Source organism: Semicossyphus pulcher, unplaced genomic scaffold, assembly GCF_022749685.1.
Source record: "Semicossyphus pulcher isolate SPU_LCO1_2020_fin unplaced genomic scaffold, fSemPul1.0.p SCAF_24, whole genome shotgun sequence".
Lineage (NCBI taxonomy): Eukaryota > Metazoa > Chordata > Actinopteri > Labriformes > Labridae > Semicossyphus > Semicossyphus pulcher.
This window is the reverse complement of record NW_027211698.1, coordinates 7,818,278-7,833,468: the sequence shown is the minus strand read 5'-3', so window position 1 is coordinate 7,833,468 and position 15,191 is coordinate 7,818,278. Positions and strand designations below refer to the sequence as shown.

General features: G+C 39.5%; 1 pseudogene; it reads right to left on the bottom strand.

Annotated features, from left to right (window-relative positions):
* Positions 1–2,363: 2,363 nt before the first annotated feature.
* LOC138603811 (U1 spliceosomal RNA) lies at positions 2,364–2,509 on the bottom strand (annotated as a pseudogene).
* Between the last annotated feature and the right edge of the window lie 12,682 nt (positions 2,510–15,191).

Here is a 15,191-nt window from a genome sequence, read left to right as displayed (position 1 = left end):
ATAAACATATTGACTGTCTTGTTTGCAGATGAAGCAAAAAGCGACCAGCATTCATCCTACTACCAGTTTAATTACTCACCCCAGACACCTGTATTATAATACAGCTGTGACCCTTTAATATTCTTTATGGGCATCACTTCCACTCTCCAGTACTGACACAAAATGAACACACACACGCGGGCAGTCACTGAGGGCACACCTCTAGCTGGCGTGTATTAATTAGCAGTGTGACAGTGTCAGTGGGGCTTTGCTGCGCTGCCAGGCAGAAATCGGCCTTACATAAGAACCCACCACCAAGCCACCAGGAGGGACACAATGTTCCTCACCCCTCTCTGCACTGACTGTCTGTCTGCGAGAGAGAGAGAAAAAAAACATTTCTTCCCTTTTTACAAAATCTGTGCAGGCACATTTCTGCTCTGAAGGCAGACGCACGAAAACAGAAGCCTTTGTCGCACGATGCTTTTGTTGTCTTCCTCGACGTGAAGGACAGCTCACTAAACAAAGTGTGTCAGGGAAGTGAATCTCTCAAGCTTGTGCAACAGCAGTTAAGTCTTCCTAAAATACAGTTTACAGGATGCTCCTTTGAATGTGTGTTTGTCTATTTAGTCTATTCCTGGATGTCCTCAATTATTCCCAAATTTAGATTCACACTGAAAAATCACATGCTTGGAAACACACGCAGGCAAGCAGGAAAGAATTCATCGCGGCTGAGACACTGTGGCCAAGAAATCTGCGTCATCAGCACACAATTCGGGGGCTTGATTTCCTTGAAGCGAGATCCCTCGTACGTAGCGTTCTTTGAAAATGAGGAAATGTCCATTTATGGGCGACATCAAGCGGCATGCATTACTTTCCAAAGGGGATCATGTGAAGACAGTTAGAAACGCTTACAAGCAGCCTTAAGTGGATTTGTTAATTTGATTACACACAGACACACGCAAGGAATTCCCACTATTTGTAACATCCATTATTATATTACATATTTCATTGGAAGTGATTTGTTCCACTTAACAGAAAATCTGTTTTTCTTCAGAACAACCAAATTGATATTAAAGGATAACAATAATTTCCGCTAAATTGGTTGGATAAACAGGTCATTTGCACTCATGGAGCTGGCAGAGTCGCTACACTGGGAATTAAACCCGTGACCCAGTGCTGATTTGTTCTTGCCTTGACTTGCGAAGCGCGAAACTGTAATAATCATGTGAAATTGAACTTTAAACGGCCCTCATGTACAGTATGGACCCGATGCACCGGCTCTGCTGTACATATGAGTAGAATGTGCGGTATGCACCGTAGATTAGGGTCTTAAAGAGCGATTCGCTGCTCCTTCTGCGACCTCGTCCACCCTGAGCTCCAGTGGGCCTCCCTGCCAGCTTGCTGCCGTGCTGCGCTGCGGCTCTTGAGGGGATTGGGAGTCGCTGGCCCCATTATTTCTCCCTGAATCAGCCTAAGGAGGGTTTCAGGCGGGCTCATTGAACTTCCCTGCACAGCGGCGGGGCGGAGCTGTGACCCACTTACAGAAGCCAGCTCTGGCTCTCCACAGAGAGACACACACAGCACTCGTGATCCCACATGGAAACATAACATACTGACATATTTTTTAGATTTAACGCACTATATCAAAAAGTAATGAGGATATGTTGCTTTTATCAAGCAAACAAAGACGTTTTAACCTACATCAAAGGACCATTCTAGTAGCATGCTTTGAGTTAAATGCAAATGTAAGAATAGTGAATAGTGATTTTATGCTAATGTTTAATGACTACCTAAAAACATGAGATTTGGCCCACTTATGTCCTGCGTCACGAATAGTTTTTGCCAGTACTCGTTAGGCATATATTTGCCTGTAGCATCACTTTTTGATTAAGCTAGCAAAACCGTGGCCTTAAAACTTGTTGATTTATCCAATATTTTTCTTAACCCAAAAATTTTATCTGCAGGAGACGTTTTAAGGAATTTTAACTCCAAACAAAGATGATTTAGCATTTCTTTGTGATCACTGATTTATGAAAATATAGTTTTGCACAGTTGTAACCGCAACATAAAATAAAAAACGACAACAAATAAAAAGAAGAAGACATACTTTATTAATCCCAGAGGGGGAATTCAATTTTTGGGAGATTTTGGGGGATTTGGTGTCTTGCTCAAGGACACCTCGTCACTGCCCAGGAAAGGTACTGGCCACTCCAGCTACCAGGCCCAATTCCATGCTTGGTCCTTATTTAAACCAACCACCCCCTGGTTCCCAAGCCAAGTCCCTACTGACTGAGCTACTGTCTCCCCAACCCAAAAAAAATAAAATAAAAAACAAATAAATAAAAATAATAATACAAAAATAAAATAAAATCTGGGGAGAGCGTGACCACAGAAACAGTCGAGATTCCCACATTTGGGGAATTCGCAGGGGTCAGCTCATCCCCTTGCAAATTCCCCAGGTGCAATGGCTGAGCCTGGCCCTGGGTGAACCACCTTCTTCCTCATGGTATCTCCCCTACCGGGTAAGTATAAGGGTCAGGTAAATGCCAGGTAAATATATCGGCATGTAGACGGACTTAATTTTAACCAACAACTAAAATCTACTTAGAGGGTGGGGTCTGTATTGATACCAATGAAGCATGCCAATAGGTTATTATTTTTAAACTAAACCTTCTTAAACCGAAAGCAAGTTGTTATGGTGCCTAAATTAACCAAACCATGTGCGTTTCACAAAAAAAACAACTTATGTTTTGGAAAATTTCATGGTTTGGGCTACAAATTGGGTTTGGGCAACTGAAGCTGTTATTAAAAGTATTTTGACATAAAATCAATATTGGACGATGTAGCATTACGATAAGTAACCCTACATAAAAAGGGATTTAGGTGTGGCTTTTCGGCACTGGCGGTAAGCAAAAATTATGTTGGCTTGAAGAACCAGGAGGCAGAAATCTTTGCCAAAAGAACTTGAGGTTTTATTCATCAAAAATTGGCAACAAAGGAGCCAAAAAAAGTCCCAGGTAAACTCATATAAATCAAAGAAACTTGAAACAAGTGCAACTAGCCTTACAGCATGCTGCTACAAACATTTCCCCCCCAGTCTATATCTCACTCTCTTTTTATACCTCCTCTGGCCCCGCCCTAATTGGACTGAACCATTGTTTGGGTAAGGAAAACCAGAGGGTATTATTCCCACTAAAACGACAGCAAAACTAACCACTACAACATGGAAAGCCTGGATATTAGAGTGGGACACCGAAAACACGTGAAACAAATCAGTATATAAAACGATTTTGAAACGTATTGTATTCACTCAGTTTTGTTGAAACACTCCACTAATTGAGGGCTCCACATTGTGTGTAACTCGGCACAGGTGGCCTCACTAAGCCTAATGACTCTGCTGGCTGAGAGAAAATGAAGGGAATGTGGGGGTTGGTTCAAAGGCATGGTGGAGACCTTTTCACAGGCCAATCCATATTTTGGCTTGATTACGCCACTATAGGAAAGTTAAAGGGACCACAAAAGTTGTTACAATTCATCCTGTATCACCAAATTTGGTGGGATTAATCCTCTGGTGCCCATGAATATCTGTACCAAATTTCATAACAATCAGTTAAATAGTTGTTGAGATATTTCAATGTTGATCCATGTGGTGGACCAAGAGGCCGACACTGCCGTCCCTAGAGTAAATATGACATCGCCGTTAGAGCTGTAACTTTAGTATGGCAAATACAATGGCAATAGAAAGACCTACAAAGTCTTAAGAAGTCCTTTAAAGTTAAGTTTTTGCTTGTGTTTTTTGGAAGGTCATGTGATAAGTGGCCATCTTTATCCTGCACTCTTTTTGCTCTTTTTCCTGGAGCAACCGCAGCACTCTAAATTAGACGAGTTCAACTGGTCAATCAGCCACGATGCATTTTCTCTCCGAACCTTCTTGGCTTTTATCAGCCGTCACTTCCACATGCTTTGCAAAGACAAAAAGCTGCCTCGGGGCAAAAATCTGGACGCTTGGCTAAGTATCTGAGGAGCGGCCATTTTTCATTTTGATTTGTCATTCTTGCTGCTCTGCCAGTGAAAGTTTCTGTGTTGATTTTTCTGGTATTTCAAAATGTCTTGAGAGGCTTAAGAACCATGTGTGGTAACATTGGTATTGAGTTGGGCTTATGCCTGCTCAGCTTGACTTAAGCCAAGGTACTGTAAGTTGGTACAGATGCATTTTAAGATTACTGATGACCTTTTAGTGCTAAGGTGCTTATTATTCTGCTACTTTTGAAGAATAAGTTTCACAGAGTATTCTAAAGAGCCAAAACACTGCACGTTTTTTTCAGGGAGCCTGTACGTGCATGTGTGTTTGTGTCAATGGAAAGCTCAAGTCTCTGCAGCTCTGTATCTCCTGCTCCATGACATTCACACTCCACGTGTTTGAACAGCATGTGGAGGCCAGGTCCCGCCCACTGCTCACAGACACTCCTGCTGCTGTTTACCACGCTGGCAGTGGATCGGAAGACTCCGGCCTGCCGGTCCGCATGCCGTCTTATCAGCCGTCACTCTTTCACAGCTCGTAAACATGTTTTGCAAAGGAAATTCTCTGGGAAAACAGTTGTAAAAGAGGCAAACATAAGTCGGCTCATATTTTTGTTTCTCTGATGACCTGGTGTATTATCTAACAATCTGAAAGCAGTTGATGAAGTTAGTACTTCAGCTAGTATGGTTTTATCCCACGCTCCGCTGCTTCTGCCACCTGCAAAACATGATCTATACCTCAATAACTCATGCCAGAAACCTTTTCAACATTTTTCCTCAGAAGGAGAGCCAAAGGTTTTAGTAGTAAAAGAGAAGGAAGAAATAAAGGAAGAGTCAAAATATCTATAGGAAGCCTAAAGCTAGCATGGCTACCATGATGTAGCCTCGGTTGGCTAGGCTAACATGCTAGCTTGTAACTGGCCATACAATTTCTTTCATTGATTTCAGATTTGTATTACATGAAGAAAAATGTAAAATCCATTATCTGTATGTGATAGGAGAAGTTCGGCATTTTAAGAAAATCGGAATCTTTGTTTTGAGTATGAAGCTTCAGCAAAAAGACTGTACATTGTTCCACCCCATTAAAACCATTGTTTTTACATTTCTCAAATGTAACAAAATGCTACATAAAATTTAAAGAAAAATGAGCCACGCTAACTGTTTCCTCCAGCTTCCAGTCTTAATGCTAAGCTAAGCTAACCGCCTTTTTACTTCTACATTATTACAAAATTCAGATTTATAAGAATTATAGTTATAGTGAAATTGACCACAACGTTAAATTTAAAGGTTTCGGTAGGCTCATTTTTTAACTTTGGAAAGAGCCAGGCTAACTGTTTCCTTCAGCTTCCAGTCTTTATGCTAAGCTAAGCTAACCATCTCCTGGCGCTAGATAATAATTCAACATTCACATATGAGAATTTGTCTTTGCTTGTGTTTCTTTTTTATTTCTAAATCATTACAAAATTCAGATTAATAAGAATCATAGGTATAGTAGCACCAACCACAACGTAAAAATTAAAGGTTTAAACATTTTTAACTTTGGACAATGCCAGGCTATTTCCTCCAGCTACCAGTCTTAATGCTAAGCTAAGCTAACCGCCTCCTTAGTGCAGATGATAATTTAACATGCACATATGAGGATGTGTTTTGGGCTCTGTTTTATAATTTCGAAATGATTATACCATTAAGATCGATACAAATTACTGTTATAGTAACATTGACCACAGCGTCAAATTTAAAGGTTTCGGTCGGCTAATTTCTAACTTTGGACAGAGCCAGGCTAACTGTTTCAACCAGTTTCCATTCTTTATGCTACGCTAAGCTAATAGCCTTCGGGCTTTAGATGAGAGTTCAACATTCACATATGAGAACTGTTCTTTGTCTGTGTTTTTTAAAAAGTTATTTTAACATTCAGATTAATAAGAATTAAAGTTATAGTGACATTGGCCACACTGTAAAAAAATGTTTTTTTTAAAGGTTTTTCCTCTGCAAATGTTTTCTTTGAAAAGAAAATGTTTCCAACAGCTTCCAGTCTTTATGCTAAGCTACACTAATTGCCCCCCAGCACTAGATGAGAATTCAACACTCACGCATGGGAATGGGTGTTTAAATTTAAAGGTTTCGGTAGGCTAACTTTTAACTATGGACAGAGCCAGGCTAACTGTTTCCTCTTTTCTTCATGCTAAGCTAACTACTCAATGGCACTAGATGATCATTCAAAATTCATGAAAAATGTGTCTTTTTACTGCTACTTTATTATATTCAGATTTATAATTATAGTTATACATTGAACACACTGCTAAAAACATTCCTTAATAATGCTACAAAACAACCAAATGATATTTGCTAAAGCAATTCATGCACTTTGTTTCTGTTGTACTGCTACCCAAACTTATATGATCTTATTCATAGGTAAACAATTACTGAGTTTAGAACATTTCTAAAGTGTCAGCCAGAGGTATCAGTTCATTTGAAATTTGATCTCAGTCTATTTTATGCTGTTGTGTGTGTAAGTTCTCTAGATGAGAAAAACAGGCCTGAACCTCTGGCTGAAGCATGCTGGCCTATGTGACTCACCACAGGCCTCAGGCCGAACATCGCAGACCAATGAAATCCACGCTTATAGCTAATATGCAAATCCACCGTATGACAACAGTGGTGTCACCTTTACCCTGCTTTGCATGCATAGAGTTTGCACAACCTTTAGATGTTGATGACGTGTTCCAAGCAATTTACTTAACACCCTCAGGTTGTTGAAAAGGAATCCTGATGGCTATTTGACAGCTTGCACAGGCTTCTGAAAGATAAATACTTTAATATAATCATTTGAATCTGAGATCATTAGAACATTTTGATGTTGATGTTTTAAAGCATGCAGGCATTTGCTAGTGGTCTTATTTTTCATTATGTGATGATGTTTTTGTTTGTTGAGTTTGTTCCTGCACTTGTTATATAAAATATGTCTTGTGTGTCCTATTATTTATAGGGTCAGGTTGTTTTAGCAATATTAACAAAGATAAAAACTGCTATATATAAAATATTTTTAAAATATATTTCTGTGTTTGTCCAAACATGAGTTAACCACCATGTAAGTGTCACTGTAATATATTGCTAGCGCTCACAATATTATGCTAACATGCTCACAATGTCTGTGTCTCAATTCGTGTTCTTTAGTACTTCCACTTGCTTTTTTAAGAGAGAATAATAGCATCCCTGTTCAAAGTTAGGTCCTAATTCAGCACACTATAAGTGGACTATGGTTGGTGTACTTCTAACTAATGACTAACTTAAAAAATGTAGTTAGGAATGCTAAAAACTTCTCTGCATCAACGGTTAGCCAACTCAGCTACGTAGCGGAAAAAAGGCTAACATGTCATCTCCGTGAATGGCGGCGTAATTTTGTGTGAAACGAACGAACACACAAGTGAGTACAAGTTACAGCGAGTTCATTTTCATTTAACTTAATAAAAACCTAATTGAGCAAACCAGCTGACAGATATATCAACAGATGACAACTTCTGTCAAATGCTAGCTAAAAATTGGAGAAAAGACGCAGTCGTCAATTCGGGTAAGTGCACTGTGGTTGTGTTAAATTTGACAGTCAAAGTCACACACTACACAAGAAAGACCTTAGTGTACACAGTACACAACATAAAAACACAGTATCTGAATTGAGCTAGAGCAGATGCTAGCCTGTTAGACGTTAGCAGATAACGTTAAACAAGTTCAACTTGTTAGTTTAGAATGTTAGCATGCCTTTGCTAATTAGCTCCGACATGTAAATAACGTTTGTGTTCGAATGAATAATTAGTCATTAGACGAACTAAAAAAATAATAATTTTGACCTGATGATGACTCATTATAACGACCAGTAATTTTATCTTCTGGAGACCATGAATGCCGGACCAAAATGTCACATCAATGCATTCGTTTTTGAGAAATTTCAGTTTGGACTGTAAAACCATCTGAGGATGCCTAAAGGAAGATCCATGTGCTTATGAGTAATTTAAGCCATTATTCTTCATAAAGAGCAGACTTCCTGCTTCATTTCCTGTAATTATGCAAATCTCTTTCAATTCGTGGAAAAGCAGCATAAAAATTCAAAAATCCATTAAACACTCTGACACTTAATCCACACGTGTCAGGAAACACAGCCCCCTGCATGACATCAGAGTTTTAAGCACGGCATTCTCAGTCACAATCAAAAGGCAATACACGCAAGGCGAGATTAAGAGTCATGGTGACTTTGATGCGCAAATGCAGTCATGCACATAAACCCTGTAAGCTTATCCATGTTTCCATCTGTGTGTCTGACCTTTACTGCCTGATAGTAAACAAAATTAAAGGCACACAGCGCTGTAAACAGATACTTTAGGAGCATTTTTTCAGCATCGTGCCTTGTACGCGTGATCATAGTTTGTGTGAAATACCACAACGGACAGGTGTGAAGCAATTTTGTGCCACCTGTGTTGAGGCACTTTTCTCACACGGAGAAAGCACTCAGGAATTTAAACAGACCACACCAATCATGCTTGATGTGCACACACCCTTAAGCGGCACTAGGAATCTAAAAAGTGCAAGAAGCGGAAATAGTCGAGATATTTGTTAACGCCACATCTTAAGTGCTGTAATGCTACAGCACTTAATGTTACTGCAGTGTTAACTTAGAATACAGATGTGTTTTTTCCTGTTTAGCCTACATGTTATACCATTGATACATGGAGCATTTCTGAATCTGGTTGACGTGACATGCCTTTTCCTTGTGCATAAAGTGCTTCAGTTCCCTCTGGCTCAGCGCGGTTGGCAGTGATGCTAACAGGTCCTCTGTGGTGGAGGAGGAGGAGGCTGTTTTAGAGCGGAGTCAGTGAGACACTGATGCTAATGAGGCATTAGCTTAAGCCTATAATGCGGAGCATGGCAGTTTAACATTGAGGGCGGGCGGCCCTCAGCACACAACCAATCTGACTCACTGGATTTGATGATACTGTTGCTGACCTAAAAGCCATAAAACACACATTCAAACACAGAGGCACACTGTTACATTAATTACATGCATCATTTTGATGACTGATTCATGCATAAATCTAATCCCATTTGCATTATGATATTTTCTTGTTAGCTGTAATAGCACTACTACTTCCTCTCTGGATTGCTTTTACTGTATAATGAATTGAGACATGACAATTGTAAACAAAAAAACTGCAGCCTGAAGCTTTAACCCAGATATTTTGCAATATATAAGGCCTTATGTATCACACATTTCAAAAGAATTGTTTTGTCATGCTATAAGAAGTGATTGCAGTGTATCTTTTGTGTTCTGCGCAAGCTAGCGAGCTAACAACAACACTGCTTCTTTGGTGCCCAACCTTTTTTTTTACTTACAAGGGCTGTCACAAATATACATAGCTAGTGAAAAAGTAGAAGAAAATTGCACTTTTTCGTACCTGGTTTCAGCAGCTGCTAGTGGCTATGGCTAACCCCAGCTGTTTAATGCAGTTGTATGATGTAAAGCTTGTCGATTCAAAGTGTTGCACAGTTGACCAAAAATTGCTTTATTAGGTGGTCCTTGGGTAGTTAATGCCAAAAATCTGTATTTAAGAGCAGCCTCAAACACAGTTTAGATTGCTACACACCAGCTAGCTAATGTGATTAGAATTGCTACACGTACTGGACCGGGCTCTTCAGATGGTTTAAGTTGGTAATTAAGTGATATAAGGAACCATTTGTACCGCAAGCTGACACAGATATTACTTAATTGAATTTGAATATGTCAAACACATCAACACAATTTTTGGTGAGATTTCTATACGCTAGCTAGCTAACGTGACAATAACTGCGACACGGAGTGGTTGGGCTCTTCTGATTAGTTTCAGTTGGAACTGAAATGTCATCGGGAGCTTTTTGTCCTGCCTGCTGACAAGGCTAAAGACAATTGCATAAAAATATATCAAACACAATCGCTTAGCACCAGCTAGCTAAACTTGATCGTAATTGCTACCGAAACTGGACTGGGCTCTTTAGGCCAAATAGATGTGTGTATGCACATGTTGTTTCTATCCCGATATTACATATGAACATCCATATCTTATCATGAATTATTTTCCTTATGACTGTGTCATTTGTCATTGCAATGATTCCTTAGTCCTGGGAATATTGCATTTTGCTTTAACAAATGAAATAGATTGTAAGGAATGATTAGCCTGAGAGACATCCTGTACCACGTACCCTCCAGTGTCCACTGCCAAATCTTGTTTCCTCATCTCTAATCTCATCTCTGTAAATCTATTAGTGAAGGTCCTGCATCTGTAACAACCAGCTTTGACGCCCCATAGCTGTCTCTGAGCCTATTCTCAGCTCTTAGGTTCAATAGAGTAAAGTGATTTGTGTCAGTAAGTGTTAAAGCCTTGACACTCAGGTTAATGCCTAAATGTGGATGTCTGCTTTAATACCATCTGTGTATTTACCATGCATGTAATTAGCATGTAGTCCTGTAATGTAACCTGTCTGCCTTGGTCTGTTTAAGCCTTGTTGCCTTTCACAGCTGCAGCTCTGAGGTCTGAGTCGGAGCCAACTTTTTATCGCCTCAGGCTACAATAAAGTCATCTTACCTTATCTTTCCATTAGCGTGACTGTGTTGTCTGTGAATGAATGAAGAGAAGAATTATTTCGTGCTCGCTCCTGTTAGACTGCAGGCTTTATGTGCATCTTTCAAATTCCTTTTTTAAACCCTGACTTTTATGAACTTTGCTCTAAACATTCGGTATGCGCCGCATTACCAAATGAGGAAAACTATCTAAAGCCACTTCCTTAACACTTTTAGTCTCCACGGTTCAAGGCCCAGAACACAAGAAGAGTTTTCACAGACAGCTAGTACTGTGAATAAATTCATAAATATCCTTTAAAATTAATATATTAACAAATAAAAAGTCAGAATAATGAGATAATGCAAAACAGAACGTATTTGCTTTCTTACTGAGCCTTAGATGACAAGATTGACACCACTCATATCTGTGCAGTGGGAAGGCAGGCGGCGGTTATCTTAGCTTAGCTTAGCTTAGCATAAAGACTTGAAACAGATAGCCTAGTTCCGTCCAAGTTCAAAGACACTCATGTTGTTTGTCAGTGTTAAACTAGTTTTAACACCTTAACTGTTAGCTAGCTTAATTTGTAGTGTATCTTTTAGCAGATCTTATGTTTTGTAGCTACATAAAATCTGAATTAGCAACCTGACCAATAACTTAATACTTGAAAGAACATGCAAATTGCACTTAAAAGTACAAACAGTCAAACAATGTAGGCTATTAAGAAAGGTTGTTCGAAAAGGGCAGACCAAGCCCAAAATGGTTTAACATGCTAAAGATGCTAATGACCAGTTAATAAGCTAGCAAAATAATGACAGAAACACATTTTCACTCTTGAACTTTCTTTGTATGCCATTAACTGTCACAGGTATGTACGTATGAACTAATATTTTCAACGTACAGATTTTTCGTTCAGTGTGTCATATTAAAAAAAAAAAAGATGCTAACCCTAGTACTTGTTAGAAATACATATACTGACATATTAAACTTTATCTTTTAGTCACAGTGGCCATTGCAAAAAAATCCTATTGTTAAAAAAAAATAATATCATGTCTCTGCAGCGTGAAGGAGGAAAGTGGTTAGCTTAACCAAGCATAAAGACCAAAAGCAGGGGGAAATTGCTAGCCTAGTTCAATGAATACAGTAAACATGTTAATGTTGCTGGTCAATGTTAAGCTAGTTTTAACAACTTAACTGTTAGCTGGCTTAATTTATAGCTTAAATCCTTAAGCAGATATTTTGTAGCTACATAAAATCTAAATCCGCAAAGTAACCTAATAATTGAAAGAACACACAAAAAGCGCTGAAAACTACTGACAGTCAAACAATGTAGGGGGAAACAGCTAGCCTAGCTCCGTCGAAGTGCAACGATACACAAATACAGTAAACATTTTAATGTTGTTGGTCAATGTTAAGCTAGTTTTAACACCTTAACTGTTAGCTAGCTTAATTCATAGCTTAAATCTTTACTACATAGCTTAAATATAGCTTAAACACATCTTACTCTTGAACATTGTTTTCATGCTATTAACCGTCACATGTACGAACTAACATACAGAATTTTCTTTCACTGTATCATATCAAAGAAATAAGATGCTAACGCTACGACAACTTTACGTTCAACATGAGATTTCTCTAACACACATCTTAATTTGCAAGTCATGGTGTCTGCGCAACACAAGAGTTGATACATGATTAGAAACACTTCTATTTCTCTAACAAATGTTTCAGTAAGTGCAGAAATTCTCCGATACTTATGACTAAACATATTTGAACTACAGCGAAACCTTTTAAGGCTTTTTGGCGCGTTAGCCGCATATTTCAGTCTTCCAAACATTCTTCCAGCATTCCTCGACCTGAAATGGACACTGCCACTGTCCTCCACCGGCAATTACCCGACTTTGCAAATGGATGCTTACAGTTCTGAATCATTACTTAGCTTTCTGAGCCATGCAGATTTTGATGACAGCTTGACTCTTGTATGCATGTGGGTGTCTGGTTCCCTACTCGAGCCGGTGCCTCCTTGTTTTTGACCTTAGTCCTTGTGCTTGTTTACCTGCTGAGTGGAATGTGGAGTTATGTAAGGCTTAATCTATCAGAAAGTACATGTTCCTCTGTTACCTGGGCCACAGGGCGACACACACACACACACACACACGGATGTCCACGCTGAGTCACACACAGACAAACAGCTTAATGGCCGTTTTGGTGTTGCACCCAACTGTACGGAAACATAACCCTGTGCACACACTGCTAACCTTTACGACAGAGAAACACACACAGCGTACATGAGCGTTAAGGTGACTTTTATGACCAATAACTGGGCTTTTACGATCCCATGAAAAGATAAAGGCCCAGTCCGCTTACACATGCGAAAAACATACACACACAACCCGAGTAAGTCAGCTCCATCCATCTAAATGTCCCCCTCATGTTGGATGAATGCAACCCGCCGTGTTTCCGTCATATGTTTGTGTGTTATTGACGTGCAAACGGGGTCGATATTTCTTTCCGAAGGTTTCTATTCGTGGAACCCATCGAATTGAGGATACGGATGTGGGACTGGGTCAGACTGCTCATAAACACCCTCAGAAAGTCGGTTAGTCACCACGTCGGGTACCAATGAGCCGTGGCCTGTAAGTTTTCCACATAAACATATCAGCTTATTGAAGGTAAAAATAGACGCCTGTCTGCACACGGGGAGCACATGTGTGCTTAACCGCTGTTGCAATCTTTTTGCTTTGTATGCAGTGTTCCAGTTCAACATACAGCTGAAAAGTACATTACACAACCTTATATTTAAGTAAGATAACTTCCTGAAATTCAGAGTCCCCTACTTCCTGGTATCATTCTAACATCTCTGTCCACACAGGAGAGCTTTTCCACGGTGCTTCCTATACGTACCATATGAACTTTTCACCGGCAGCTGTCTGCAGGAGTTTGAAAGCTTGCCCAATCCTATTAGTGGGACTGGGTTAGTGCCTATAGGAATCTTAGTCAGCAGCACAACACCCACCAACAAACCGAGGTCACACCGGGAGCATATTTGCGTGCGCAGCAGCCAAGTAAATCATCCGTCAAACATGCCAGCCACGAGGCTAAAGCTTACAGAACAGGACAGAGTTGGAGACACACATTCAGAGGGGCTTAATGTAGAGCAGTTGCACGCAAAGATGTTGCACCCAAAACCTTATGACCAAATCCAGCAAAATAGCTCCATGGAAGAGGTTTGCTTTTGTGCTGTTTGCAAACACGCAACATAGAGCCTGAAATCAACAGCAGGTGCAGCATTATTAACAGCTCCTTTAAAAGGTGTCCAACACACAAAAATAGCCAGGAGATTATCTTTGTATTAATGGCAAGTGTGTTGTAAACACAGCATGACCTTTCATTTCACGCCTCATGCTTACACAACTGAGTAAGACACGCCTGCATGTGTTACGAGAACTTTCAGCGTCCGCTTGTTTTTGTCCTACAAAGGAGAAAGTGAGAGCTGGGAGGTGAACGGGGTTCAGACGGCTTATTGTTACAGAAACGTCTAACTAAGGACTTGTTCCTAGAAAAAAATGATCCCTGAAGAAAAAATGTAAAGCTAAAGTACTTCTTAAACATCAAAGCAACACTGAAGGAATGTTTTTCCTTTCAGGTTTGTATTGCAGTGTTTGTGAAGCACGTCAATGTCCTTGAAAAGGTTCCCCAAGTAAATCTGCAGTCACCTTAAAAGTCATCTAATTTTAAGTTTAATGATCATTTTTGTTGTTTTGGCTTCTGGAAAAGTGCAGCAAAGATTCCGGGCCAAAAGCATTTTTTTCCCCCAATGATTCAACCTTTTCAATGACACATAAACATACACAAAAAAGATAGAATAAAATGATGGAACAAGAACACAAACAAGCAAAAAACAGCAGTTTGTAATCATGTTTTTCTACGTGCAGTAAAATTATTTTTCTTTTCTAAAGCTGCTCTGAGGAACTTTTGGTTTGTGTTGATTTTGGCGCCCCCTGTGGACAAAGCCGTAACTCTCATCTCTTTGCTGATTTTGTCCTGTGCATGCTTAAGTGATGCTTTTAAACAAAAAATCTCATCCTGCTTTCTTTAACAGTCATATGCATCACTCGCTTTAAATTTTTGCCCTGGAAAATGTAAACAAAGGCAGCGTGCAGTTAATCGCTTCGTCTGACACCTACCCCCCTGCCAGCAGTTTCAGGTATTTAAAATAACTATATAGAAATAATCAATCTTGTCGCTGATGGTCTGGTTTGCTTTTGTAGCTCATATAGAGTAATCAGAATTAATTTCCGTCTGTTTCATGACCAGCAAAAAACTCCTCACAGGAGCTTTAAAGTTGCGCAGCACAAAACTCAAAGAAGTTTCTCCAGATTTAGTGTTTGCATGCAGGACTTCGAGCAATTACTTGCTCCAATTACTTAAATAAAATGATTATTAATAACATGATGGGTTGTTGTGATGATATATAATTAATGACGTGCTGGCCTGATTAAAAGTGAGACTCAAATAACCCTTTATTTACATTTTCATTGACATTTGTAACTGCAGAATTAACAATTTTCTAAGCCCCGCCTCCTTTAATTTCTGTTGATTTGCCAGTCA